This window comes from Chrysochloris asiatica, unplaced genomic scaffold (genome assembly GCF_000296735.1).
Source record: "Chrysochloris asiatica unplaced genomic scaffold, ChrAsi1.0 scaffold00315, whole genome shotgun sequence".
Classification (NCBI taxonomy): domain Eukaryota; kingdom Metazoa; phylum Chordata; class Mammalia; order Afrosoricida; family Chrysochloridae; genus Chrysochloris; species Chrysochloris asiatica.
Genome location: NW_006408833.1, coordinates 34,383 through 48,731, shown reverse-complemented (window position 1 = coordinate 48,731; position 14,349 = coordinate 34,383). Strand labels below are relative to the sequence as shown.

General features: G+C 38.4%; 1 pseudogene; it reads right to left on the bottom strand.

Annotated features, from left to right (window-relative positions):
- Positions 1–5,703: 5,703 nt before the first annotated feature.
- Positions 5,704–6,139, bottom strand: LOC102820485 (annotated as a pseudogene).
- Positions 6,140–14,349: the final 8,210 nt, after the last annotated feature.

The following is a 14,349-nucleotide window of genomic DNA, read 5'->3' as shown; positions in this document are numbered from 1 at the left end:
CTAAGAGGGCAGTTGGTATGGTAGCCAGGCACCGTCTGGTTTTTCTAGTCTCAGAGTCATGGAGACTGATGTTCACATGTTCCATTAGTCGATTGGACTAATTGATTCCCAGTCTCTACAATTCTTATCGCTCTTCTTTCTACCGCACACAGAGAGACCAATAGCTGCACCATAGATGGCCTCTCCTGGGCTTTCAAGAGCTCTGATGCTATTCACCCAAGCAAGAGGTAGTACACTGTCTTTGTGGACTATGTTAAGCCAATCAACCGTGGTATTCCCTGAGACTGTGGTCCTGAGCCCCCAGGCCCATAAACTCATTGCCTCAGGATGTTGGATAGTGTCTAGGAAATTTTCATCATTTTGCCTGCTGTATGCTCCACTACATTTATAGTTCTGCTTCTAGGAAAGGTAAATACTCATGCACAGATATCCTCTTTCAAACTCATATATTTGTGGAACATATAAATATATATATCCCACTCTTCCTCCCTTATCAATCCAGTCTGTGTCTCAATTCATGTATCTATACAACAAACACTGTTGTTCCAAGGTTGTGTATATATCACTATTTATCTCTAGCCCCTTTAGCATATGCATACCTCCTTGTGTCTTCAGCTATCTTCATCATTCTCCTGTCACCTCCTTCTTCTTGTGTACTGCCCTCCCCATCACCTGAGCTAACCCTTTAGCTAGTGAATTTCTCTCCCCTTGCTCCCACCCATGGTAACCACCAAAGAATAGTTCTTTTACTATAAGAACTTTTTCTCAAGCTTTTACAATAATGGTCTCATACAATATTTGTCCTTTAGTGATTGACTAATTTCACTCAATAGACTGTCCTCCAGGTTCATCCATGTTATGAGGTGTTTTGCTGATTCATTATTATCCTTCAATGTTGCATAGTATTCCATTGTCTGTATGTACCAAAGTTTGTTTATCCTTTCACCCACTGATGGGCACTTAGGCTGTCCCCATCTTTTTGCTATTTTGAATAGTGCTGTGATGAACATTGATGTGCATATATCTACACTTGTCCTGGCTCTTATTTCTTATTACAGTATACCCAGTAGTGGGATTGCTGTGTCATGAGATATTTCTATTTCCAACTTTTTGAGGAAGCGTCATACTGACGAACAGTCCCACCAGCATTGTAGGAGAGTCCTAGTCTCTCCACACTCTTGCCAGCATTTGTTGTTTATACAAAAATCAGTAAAATTCATCTATACACTAGGAGTCCTGGTTTGGCTCTGTGGGCTAACATGCTGGACTGCATATTCGATTAGAACTGCAAAGTCGGTGGTTCAAGTTCACCAGCTGCTCCTTGGAAACCCTATAAAATAAAAACAAATTTTGCTATTAATGCTGGTGTGAGATGGTATCTCATTGTTGTTTTTATTTGCATCTCTCTATTGGAGTCCTGGTGTTCCAATAAAGCACTGAACCACAAGGTCAGCGGTTCAAACTCACCAGCAGCTCCTTGGAAACCCTATACAGGGTCACTATGAGTTGGAACTGGCTCTACAACATTTAACAACAGAATAATGGCTAATGATCGTGTACATTTCTTTATATGTTTGTTGGCTGCCTGAATGTATTCCTTGGTGCAATGTCTATTCATGTCTTGTGCCCAGTTAAAAAATGAGTTGTTTGTCTTTTTCTTATAGAGGTGCTCTATTTTCTATAAAGTTTAGCCATTAATCCCTTGTGTGATATGTCATTGCAAAAAAAAATGTTTTTCCAGTCTGTGGGCTTCCTTTCAAAAATCTTTTGATGCACGTAAGTGTGTAATTTTTAGGAGGTCTTAGTCATCTATGTTGTCTTCTACTGGTTGTGTGCTTTTTGTAATGTTTGATAGTATATTCATAACATGTATTAGAGCCTCTAGGTTTGTCCCTATTTTTTCATTGATGATCTTTATTGTTTTAGGATTTATATTTAGGTCATTAATCGAGGTTGAGTTTGCATTTGTATTGTTGTTGCTGTTGTTAAGTTCCGTTGAGTCGGTTCCAACTCACAGTGACCCTGTATAGGGTTTCCAAGCAGCTACTGGTGAGTTTGTGGTTCAAACCAACCTTGCAGTCCAATGCTTATCCTACAGCGCCACACCAGGGCTCCTATGGTGTGAAATATGGGTCTTGTTTCATTCTTCTGCAAATCAATTTCCGGTTTTGTCAGCATCATTTGTTGAAGAGATGATCTCTTCCCCATTTAATGAGTTTTGACCCTTTGTCAAAAATAAGTTGACTGTATGTGATTGGATTTGCTTCTGGGTTCTCAATTCTGTTCCAGTAATCTATGTATGTTTCATTGTACCAAACTGTTTTGACCACGGTGGTTGTATAGTAAATTTTGAAATCAGGGAATGAGATGCCTCTAACTTAATTTTTCTGCTCAAGCAGTGCTATGCTTATCTGAGGTCTCTTTCCTTTCCATATACAATTTGTTGACATTTTTTCATCTCTTTAAAAAATGATGTTGGGATCTGAATTGGGATTCCATTATATCTATAGGTTGCTTTGGGTAGTACTGACATTTTAACAATGTTAATTTTCCTAACTATGAGGGTGGTGCATTCTTCCATTTTTGCACATCTCAAAAGATTTCTTATAGTAGTGTTTTGTAGTTTTCTTTCTGTAGGTCTTTTTTTTCTCTTCTGGTTAAATTTATTCCTAAGTATATCATCTTTTGGGTGGCTATTGTAAATGTTATTGTTTTCCTAATTTTCAGAGTTGTCTTTATTAATTAGTATGTTGTTGTTGTGGTGGTGGTATGCCGTCAAGTCGGTTCTGACCCATAGCAACTCTGTATAGGGTTTCCAGGAACCAGCTAGTGAACTTGAATCACCGACTTTGCAGTTCAAATAGACTTTGCAGTCCAGCATGTTAGCCCACAGAGCCACACCAGGACTCCTAGTGTATGGATGAATTTAACTGATTTTTGTATATTTGCCACTTTGCTGAATCTTTCAGTGAGTTCCAATAATTTTCTTGCTGAGTCTTTGGTATTTACCTTGCATAGTGAGGGAGTTTAGCTTCTTTGTCAATTTGGATGCCTTTAATTTCCTTATCTTGACTTATAGCTCTGGCTAAGACTTCTAACACAATGCTGAATAGGAGTAGTGATAAAGGGCATCCTTGTCTGGCTCCTTTCTCAAAGGGAATGCTTTCAATTTCTTTTCATTGAGAGTAATGTTGGCTGTTGGATTTGCATATATGTCCTTAATTATGGTGAGAAAGTTACCTTTTATTCCTTCTTTGTTGAGTGTTTTAATCGACAATGGATGTTGGATTTTGTCAAATGCCCTTTCAGATTAATCGATATGATCACGTGGCTCTTTTCCTGTTTTTATTTATATGGTGGATTATATTGATTGTTTTTCTAATACTGAACCATCTTTGCATCCCTGGTATGAACCCCGCTTGGTTGTGATGGCAGGATGTTATTCATTTCCTTGTATTTGATTTTGTTTCCTTCATCTTCCTATTGTTGATTTCTAAATTTATAGCATTGTGATCTGAGAAGACGGATTGTAGTATTTTGATGTTTTAAAATTTATTGAAAACAATAAATTTTATTGTTTTCTGGAAAATGTTCTGGAAAATATTCCATGTGCACTGGAGAAGAATGTGTATTGTACTGTTCTTGGGTTGAGTGTTCAGTTTAAATCTATGCAGTAAATTTGTTTGAGTGTGTTGTTTAATTCCTCTGTGTCTTTGTTGAGTTTTTCTGTAGTTTTTAAAAAGTGATGTATTAAAATCTCCTACTGTTATTGTTGTTGTTGTTGTTGCTATGTGCAGTCGAGTCAGTTCTGACTCATAGCGACCTTGTATAGAATTTTGAAGGTGAGTTTGTACTACCAGCCTTGTGACTCAAACCAGTCTTGCGGTCCAGTGCTTTATCCCACAGCGTCAAACCAATACTATTAATGTAGAGTTGTCTATTTCTTTCTTCTGTTCGACTATAGTTCAATTTATATATTTTGAAGCTCTTTCATTGGGAGCATAGATATTTATTATGGTTACGTCCTCTTGTTCATTAGAACACTTAATCATGATATAATGTCCTTCTTTGTCTCTTATGCTAGTTTCGCCTTAAAGTCTATTTTATCAGAGATTAAAATTGCCACTCCTGCTCATTTCTGATTGCATTAGCTTGATATATTTTTTTACAGCCTTTGATTTACAGCCTATTTCTGTCATTGTGTGTAAGATATGTCTCTTGTAACAGCATATTGAAGAACCCTGTTTCCTTATCCATTGTGCTAATCTCTGTCTCTTGATTGATGTATTTTTATCTATTTATATTCAGTGTAATTATCAATAAGTATGAATTGATTGCTGTCATCTTGCTGTGGTTTTTTTGTTTTGTGATGCTGCTGGTTACTTTGCTCCACATAATTTTCTTTCTGAGTTAATTATTTTATGGGTTTCATTTTCATTTTCTTCGTTTCTGTTGTGTTAATGTCTACACAATCTTTCTCATTTTCCTCTTTTATTTTGATGTGAAAGTGTATTCGTTTTCTTTGAGATCACCCTCTAATTTATTACTTTTCCCCCATTTAAAACTATTTTATCTTGAAATCTACTTGACTTCCTTGCCATTTGGAAGTTCTATATCTACACTATTCCCTCTTTTTGCTTTGTAGTTGACTTCATTATTAATTGATATCTCTGGTTCCCTATATTTGGTCTTGTAGATTTGTTTTACTTTAAATACTTCTATATCTGAATCGAGTTCTGGGTGGTGTTGTCATGTATACTAATCTCAGGTTGTTGTCTACTGTTGTTGGTTTTCAGTCCAAAGTGCATCCTTTAGTGTTTTTGTAAGGTTGGTCTTGTTATTACAAATTCTTTCAATTTCTCTTTGTCTGGAAATGTCCTATTTTCACCATGGTATTTGAAGGACAGCTTTTCTGGGTATATGATTCTTGCTTGGCAATTTTTTTCTTTCAGAGCTTTGTGTATGTCTTCTTGCCTGCATGATTTCTGCTGAGAAATCAGAGCTTAGTCTTACTGGTTCTCCTTTGCAGATAACTTTTGGGTTTTACTGAGCTGCTTTCAGGATTCTTTCCTTGTCTTTGGTTTTGGAAAGTTTGATTGATATGTTTTGGTGATTTTTGGGGGGGATCTATCATGTTTGGGCTTCATTAAGCTTCTTGTATGCTTATTTTCTCGTCTTTCATAATGTTAGGGAATTTTTCTTCCAACAATTCTTCAACAATATTCTTTGTGTTTTTCATTGTGGCTTTCTGTTTTGGAATTCGGATCACCCATAAGTTATTCATCTTTATGGTGTTCCACATAACTCTTAGGCTTCCTTAGGATATTTTCATTATTTTTCCTGATTGTTCTTCTAGTCTAATAGTATTGAGAGATTTATCTTTAAGCTCACTAATTAAGACTTCCATTTCTTCATATCTACTCTTTTGCCCTTTCAATGTACTATCCATTTCTGAAATCTTAGTAGTAACCTTCTGGAGTTCTAATTGCAGGTTTTGAATTGTTTTTAATTTTGCATTTATTTTGTCTGTTTGTTCTTGTGGTGCTTTTCCGAATTTTTCTGAAGCTTGGTTTGTGTCCTCTTTCATTTTTTTCAATCTTTCTGTCAATCCTTGTAAGGTACCTAAGTATTGTTCTTTTGATTTTTTTTTTTTTTTTTTTTTTTTTACGAACGAGGCAATTTATTAACCCAACATCATTTGTTCTAATGTTTCTTGTTGGTAGCTGCCACCTATCGGGCGATTCTGTCCAGATCTCTCTGCCCCTGAGGTGTCAGTTTGCAGCCACCATCTTGGTCCTTCTCCACCATTTTGAGCCCCTCTAGAGCTTGGAGGACCCGGCGGGCCACACTCTTGGAACCTCGGCTGAAGTGGTTGGACGTGACGCCGTTTCTCTGCCGCCCCCCCGGAGATCTTGGTCATGGAGCCCACCCTAACTCCACGCCGAAGGTACAGGTGCTGTGCTGTGGAAGCAGCTCGCGTGTAAAACCAGGTCTTATCATAGGGAGCAAGTTCTTTATGCTTGACAGTGTCTACCCATTCAGGAACTTTTAGCTTCCCAGACTTTTTGAGGAAGGCTGCCAGGGCTCCTACGAACTCCTGCTGGTTCACGTCTTTTACAGTAATCGTGTGGCTTCTGCGCTGCCGGCCAGGGGAAAGGGCTCTTTTGAATTCTTTTCAGTCAATTAATTACCCATTCTTCCTCAGAAACATTTTGTTGTTCTGCATCTTGGTCATTTTTTTGTACCATTTTCTCTTGTTTCTTTGTGTGAGCTAAAATGGTCTGTTGTCTCTGGGACTTGGCGTGAAAAATCTCTGGGTATTTTCGTATTTGTTTTTAATCGCTGATTTACGTTGATGTGTTCTTTGGTTCTCACCAACTGTCTCCTGTGGGAGTAGTTGGAGAATGGAAATGAGTGCACTGTTCTCCATCCGTACAACTCAATTTGCGGTAGGTTTGGCTGCTTTTGGCTCTCTGTCATTGATCAGATGGTACTGGAGCTGGTCTTGGTTCTTGCCCAGTGGGTGGAGATGTACAGGGTAAGGTTGCGGCTGGGTTTTATGGACACAGTTGTTGTCTCCACCACCACCACACACACACTAGGATGCAAAACAGAAAGCAAGCAACCAACAATGAAAAGAGAAAATAATAATAAAGTAGAAAAAAATAGTTAAAAACCGACAAGGATAAAAAAAAAAAGAATATAATAATTAAAAAGAGAAAAGAGGGACTGGAAAATGGAGCTCTCCAAGTCTCCTGTGTGACTCTGCTCCACAGTCTGTTTCCATAGCTGCTCACAAAAGTTCAAGATGGTTTGCCACATCTGGTTGGCTGTTCACCAGTCAGTGTCCCTCTCTCTTTGTCTTGCTTCAGTTTCTCCTCCCAGCAAGCATTCAATCTACTTCTGTAAACTTTCTTCTAAAGCTCAGGATTACAGAACTTTAGTCATTGTCTATTTTATTTGTCTTTTGAATCTTTGTTGTAGGGTTTCAGTGTAGTGTGTCTGCCTAGTCTTCCAGAAGTCCATTTCATTGTTATTCTTCAGAGTCTATGAGATCTAGAATAACGTCTCCCCAGACATTCCTAATATTGGTAATGTTTTATGCCTCTCTTTTTCCCTGGTCATTCTGAGACTGGGATTTTTAAAATCTGTTTTATTTAACTTGTAAAGGGATCAACTCCTGATATTGTTTTAAGTTTCTCCTTTTTTTGTTCTATTGAATTCTGCTTTTTTATTACTATTGACCTGCATACATTAGCTTTCATTTGGTCTTCTTTCTAGTTTATTTTGTCATAAGCTGAAGTCATTGATTTGAGATATTTTTCCTTTTACAAAATGGACATTTTAATGCTATAGTTTCATCCCATAAATATTGATAATGTTGTTTTTCATTTTCCTTAAGTTCAAAATGATTCCTAATTTCCCTTTTTATTTCTTTTTTGACACAATAGTTATTCAGAAGTGTGGTGTTTTGTTTCCAAATGTTTGCACATTTTCCAAATACCCTTTTAAATTTATTTCTAATTTAATTCCACTGTATTGAGAGAAAATACTTTGTATGATGTGAATCTTTTACATTTATGAAGATTTTTTTTTATGGTCTAGAATATGGTTGAATTTGTTTCTGAGGACTGTCATAATGAATTATCAGAAACTTAGAGGCTTAAAACAACCGAAGCATATTCTCTTACAGGTTTGTAGACCAGAAATCTGAAATCAAGGTTCTGGCAAAACTGGCTCATTTTAAGCCTCTAATGTAGAACCCATGCATGTATCTCTCCTTGCTTCTGATTGTTGTTGTTACTGGTTGTTCTTAAGTGCTGTCAAGTCAGTTTTGATTCATAGCAACCCTGTATAGCATAGGGTTTCCAAGGAGTGGCTGGTGGGTTTTAAGCGCCAGCCGTTTGGTTGGCAATCCAGTACTTATCCTACAACACCACACTGGGACTCCAGCTTCTCATGGCTGCCAGTAATCTTTGCTGTTCCTTGCCTTGTAGACATATCACTTGTATCTCTACCTCTGTCTTCACATCACCTATATCTTTGTGTCTCAAATCTACGTTTGCTTTTCTCTTACAGGAGCACTTGTCACTAGAATTAGGGTCCAATCTAAATACAGAATAAGCTCATTTCATGATTGCTGTTGCTAAGTGCCGTCGAGTTGGTTCCGACTCATAGCAACCCTGTATAGGGTTTCTGAGGAGCAACTCTTGGGCTTGAACCACCGATCTTGTGGTTTGCAGTCCAGCACAGATCCTACAGTACCATATTAGGAGTCCATATTTAATTTAATTATATCTGCAAAGACCTGCATTCCATATAAGGTCACATTTACATGCTCTGGGGCTAGAATTTGGGCATAACATTTTTTGAGTCATTATCCAACCAACTACCATCATCTCCTGTGAACTCTTCTGTGTACAACAGAATAAAAAAAAATGTATCTATTCTGCTGTTGTTGGGTGGCATGTTCAATAAATGCCAGTAGGTTAGGTTGGTTGACAATGCTATCCAAATCTCAAATAATTTATATTCTTTTAAAATTTATTTATTTATTTTTGTCTGTTTGTCCTGTTGATTACTGAGAAAGGCATATTGAATTCTTCAACTATAAATGTGAATTTTTCTACTTCTCCTTTTAGATAAACAAATTTTGTTTAATATATATTCAATTTCTGTTATTGGGTACATAAATATTCAGGATTGTTAAGTCCTCCGGATGAATTAGTATTTAGCTTATGATAATATCACAAAATAGCCTTCTTTAACCCTGGAAATTTTCTTTGTTCTAAAATCTACTTTGTTTCATATTAACACAACCACTTAGGATAACATTTTCTAATGTTAACTCATATTGTAGTATATGTCCGAAGTATGAGAGATGAAGTTTGGCCATCCTGACCTCCAAGGAGCACTCTGGCTGCACTTCTTCCAAAACAGATCTATTGGTTCTTTTGGCAGCCCATGGTACTTTCAATATTCTCCTCCAACACCATAACTCAAAAGCATCGATTCTTCTATGATCTTCCTTATTCACTGTCCAGCTTTTGCATGCATATGAGGTTATTGAAAATACCATGGCTTGAGTCAGGTATACCTTAGTTCTCAAGCTGACATCTTTACTCTTCAACACTTTAAAAAGGTCTTGTACAGCAGATTTGCCTAATGCAATATGTCATTTGATTTCTTGACTGCTGCTTCCCTGAGTGTTGATAGTTGATCCAAGAATAATGAAGTCCTTGACAATTTAAATCTTTTCTCCATTGATATGTATAGCGACCCTATACACTAGATAGTGAAATACTGCCCGGTCCTGTACCATTCTCACAATTGTTGCCATATTTGAGTCCATTGTTGCTGTTACTGGGTCAGTCCATCTTATTGGGGGTCTTTTTCTTTTTTGCTGACCCTCCACTTTACCAAGAATGATGTCCTTCTCTAGGGACTGGTCCCTCCAAACAACATGTCCAAAGTGTGTGAGATGAAGTCTCACCATCCGCACTCCTAAGGAACATTCAAGCTGTACTTCCAAAACAGATTTGTTATTCTGGCAGTCCATGGTGCTTTCAATATTATGCGTTAACATCGTAATTCAAATGCATTGATTCTTTTCCAGTCTTCTTTATTCATTGTCCAACTTTCACATGAATACGAGGCAATTAAAAATACTACGGCTTGGGTTAGGTGCACCTTAATCCTCAAAGTGCCGTCTTTGCTCTTTAGTTTTTTAAAGAGGTTTTCTGCAACAGATTTGTCCAATGCAATATGTCTTTTGATTTCTTAAGTTCTGTTTCCATAAGCGTTGACTGTGGATCCAAGAAAAATGAAATATTTGGGCTGCAGCCCTATTGAGCCACCATGGACCGATCCCAGGGATAATGAACAAAAAACACAAGAAGAGGAACGTTTGATGGAAGAAAAGAAAAATAAAAAGCAGGAGGAAAAGAAAAAGAAAGAAAGTGTTCAGAAAAAGTCTGCTGATCAAAAAAACCAAAGGTATTTGTAAGACTTCTGGCAAGATGGTGGACTGGGCAGACACATTGTATGTACCCTCTACAACAAAGATATGAAAGCCAACCTGTCAGTCGCTCCATGAGAGAAAGATGAGGTTTTCTATTCCTGAAAAGATTTAAAAGTCATAGTCTGGTTGAGCGATGACCCAGGTGAGTTATGGCCCCTGGTGAGCTGCAGTCCCAGGTGAACTACGACCTGGGTGAGGCTCCAGATAGAGACTCAATCCCAGTGAGGGGTTTGGGATGGGAGGTAGGAAGGGTATGTGCCACTATTACTTTGAAATTGTGACTTATATAATTGTTCAAACAAAAAGAAAGAAAGAAAAAACAATCTATGATGATTACAGGGATGCGGGAGAGGTGGGAGACAGGGAAAACTATTCATGGGTTGGAGGGCAGACACATGTTGATATAGGTGACAGGGCAGACAATATATAACAAGAGGGAGGTAGCAGGAGACACAGGGAAGAATGTACTAGTCCAGTGAATAGAGGTAAATGTTGGGAACTGTTGGTATATGGAGGAGATTGCAAAATGTAATGAAGCCAAGTAAATAATTTGTTGAATGTAAAACTGATGATCTGCTCTGTAAACCTTCACTCAATTCACAAGAAAAGCTTTTAAAAAACTTCAATCTTTTCTCTGTTTTTCATGATGTTGGACTCCTGGTATGGTGCTGTAGGATCAGCACTGGACTTCAAATTATAGGGTTGGCAGTTCAAACCCACCAGCTGCTCCTCAGAAATCCTAAACAGGGTCACTATGAGTTACAACTGACTCGACCGCACTTAATAACATAATATCAAGATGTTATTGATTGGTCCACCTGTGAGGACTTTTGTTTTCTTTACATTGAGGTGCAATCTATGCTGAAGGCTTAGTGCTTGATCTTCATTGTTGTTGTTGTTCTTAAGTGCCATTGTGTCGGTTCTGACTCATAGCAACCCTGCATAGGGTTTCTAAGGAGCAGCTGGTGGGTTTGAACCACCGACCTTGTAGCTCAAACTGACCTTGTGGTCCAATGCATTATCCCTCAGTGCCACATTAGTAAATATTTAAAATACCTGCAGCAAAACTTCCAGAATCACAGCAACACTCAAGCTGCCACAGTACAACAAACTGACAGACAAGTGGTGGAGATTGCTTTGGTAGTGTTGACATTTTCACAATATTAACTCTTCCTATCCACTAGTATGGCATATTCTTCCATTTTTGTAGGTCTCATTCTGTTGGGCATAGGATTGCTATGAGTTGGTACTGACTTGATGGCACCTAACAACAAGGACCAGAAGAGTTGTGGGATGACATCAAGAACATTATACAGGAAGAAAGCAAAAGGTAAGAAGATAAGAAAGAAGGAAAAAACTAAAATGGATGTGAGAAGAGACACTGAAACTTGCTCTCTCCAGCACAGAGATGCTAAAACAAGTGGAAGAAATGAGGAGGTACAAGAGCTAAACAGAAAATTTCAAAAAGTAATTCAAGAAGACAAAATCAAATATTTTAAGGAAATGTGCAGACCTAGAGTTAGAAAACCAAAAGGAAAGAACACGTTCAGTATTTCTCAAGCTGAGGGAAGTGAAGGAAAAATTCAAGCCTTGACTTGCGGCGGTATTGAAGGATTCTACAGAGTAAACTATTGAATGATGCAGAAAGAATCTAAAGAAGATAGAACACAGAATCACTGTACCAAAAAGAAATGGTTCATGTTCAACTATTTCAAGGGGTAGCGTAAGATCAAGAGCCAATTATCCTGAAGGAAGAAGTCCAAGGTGCATTGAAGACATTGGCAAAGAATAAAGCACCAGAAATAGAAGAAACACAAATTGAAATCTTTCAACAACCTGTGCGTCACTGGAGGCACTCATTCATCTATGTCAAGAAATGTGGAAGACAACTACCTGGCCAACTGACTGGAAGAAATCTGTATTTGTGTCCATTCCAAAGAGAGGTGAGCCAATAGAATGTGGAAATCATCGGACAATATCATTGATATCCCAAACAAGTAAAGTTTTACTAAAGATAATAATAATAAAAACAAATGGCTGCAACCATACATTGACAGAGAACTTCCAGAGGTTCAAGTCGGATTCAGAAGAGGACGTGGAATGAGTTGATATCACTGCTGACGTCAGATGGATTGTGCCTGAAAGCAGAGCATACCAAAAAGATGTTTACCTGTGCTTTATTGACTATGCAAAGGCTTTTGTGTGGCTCATGACAGGCTGTGGACAACATTGCAGAAAATGAGTATTCCAGAACACTCAATTGTGTTCATGAGGATCTTGTACATAGACCAAGAAGCAGTTGTTTAAACAGAACAAGGGAACACCAAATGGTTTAAAATCAGGAAAGGTGTGCGCTAAGATTGTATTCTTTCACCAAATTTATTCAATATGTATGCTGTGCACATAATCTGAGAAGCTGAATTATATGAAGAAAAACGTAGCATCATTAACAGTCTGTAATATTATGCAGATGATACCCCTTGCTTGCTGAAAGCAAAGAGGACTTAAAATACTATAAATGGAGAAAAGATTGAAGTTGTCAAAAGACTTCATTTTGCTCAGATCAACCATCAATACTTATGGAAGCAGCAGTCAAGAAATCAAACGATGTAATTATTGCATTGGGCAAATCTGCTGCACAAGATTTAAAGTGCTGAAGAGCAAAAATATGAGGTGAACCTGACCCAAGCCATGGTCTTTTCAATAACTTCATACACAGGTGAAAGTTAGGCAGTGAATACGGAGGATTGTAGAAGAATTAATGCATTTGAGTTATGGTGTTGGAGGAGAATATTGAAAGTACCATGGACTGACAAAAGAACCAACAGATCTGTGTTGGAAGAAGTGCAGTCAGAATGCTCCTTGGAAGCCAGGATGGTGAGACTTCATCTCTCATACTTTGGACATATTGTCAGGAGGGACCAGTCCCTGGAGAAGGATAACATGTTTGATAAAGTAAAGGGGCAGAGAACAAGAACAAGAGGAAGACCCCAATGAGATAGATTGGCACAGTGGCAGCAGCAGTGAGCTCAGGTGTAGCAAAGATTGTGAGGTTGGCCCACTACAGGGCAATGTTTTGTTCTGTTGTGCATAGGGGTCGCTATGACTGAGTGTTGACTCGATGGCACCTTGCAACACCAACAAGAACAACAACAACCAAAACAATCTCTAACTATAATGCAACTCCCATCCAGATTCCAATAAAGAGATGGAAAAACTAATCACTAACTTTATATGGAACGGAAATAGACCCTGGATATGCAAAGCATTACAGAAAAAGAACAAAGTAGGAGGCCGTTCACTTCCTGATCTCAAAATCTACTATGCAGCCACAGTAATCAAAACAACCTGGTATTGGTACAAGGAAAGGTACATAGATCAGTGGAACAGAATTGAGAACTCAGAAGTAAATCTTTCCACTTAAGATTGGCTGATCTTTATCAAAGGGCCCAAAACACATTAAATGGAGAAGAGATAGTCTCTTCAACAAATGGTGCAGGCAATGGAGTGGCTAGAAGAACAGAAGATACTTCTTGAAAGAAAGACTGACTGATTACTACAAGAAAAAACAAGTGGTTGGGTCCCCTCAGAGCAAACCCCCTTCCAAGACTAAGACTCAATGGGAATACACGCTCTGATTGGTGACCACGTTCGTCACTGATAAGGGGAAGTGAGGGAAAAACAGCAATGAAGCTGCAAGCTGAGCCCTACAACGTTCAATGGATTCCTGTGAACCTGGGTGAAGACCTGGTTGGCCAACAGTGTGGCAAGACCTGGGGACTCTTTGGCACAGAGTCAGTGACATAGCCACATAGAGTGGAGAGTGAAGTGTCCAGCTGATAAGAAGAGAGGGCATATGCACAAGAATGCCCACACTTGCAGATAATACCCACTTGACCTGGCTTTAATGGCTGGATGATCAGAGCTCAACTAGAAGAAGAAAAAAGAGGAAAAAAAGAATAATCTGATACAATTTGATGAACTTCACCTACATCTATGGATGCAGTAGCTTAAAAGAGGGAACAAATCTTTACAGCAAGGATCATTCCCACCCCCTCCATACACAGAGTAGACAGGGATGGGCAACTTGGACATTGGTTACTCAACAAAGGCAAGAAGTGACTGGATTACAAGCTTTCAAGAGGGAACCTAGAACCAGAGAGTGTGGAGGAAGGTAGACTCTCCACTGAGTAGTATCTTCTGTCTAGGCGAGGCTGCTGAAAGGAAATGCAGATAGGTCTATTGTGGTACAATAGCGAACAATTGTTATCAGGACTGATTGTGAGGGTTGTAAATGTAAAGGTAGACATTTTATAGCAAGGAGGGGA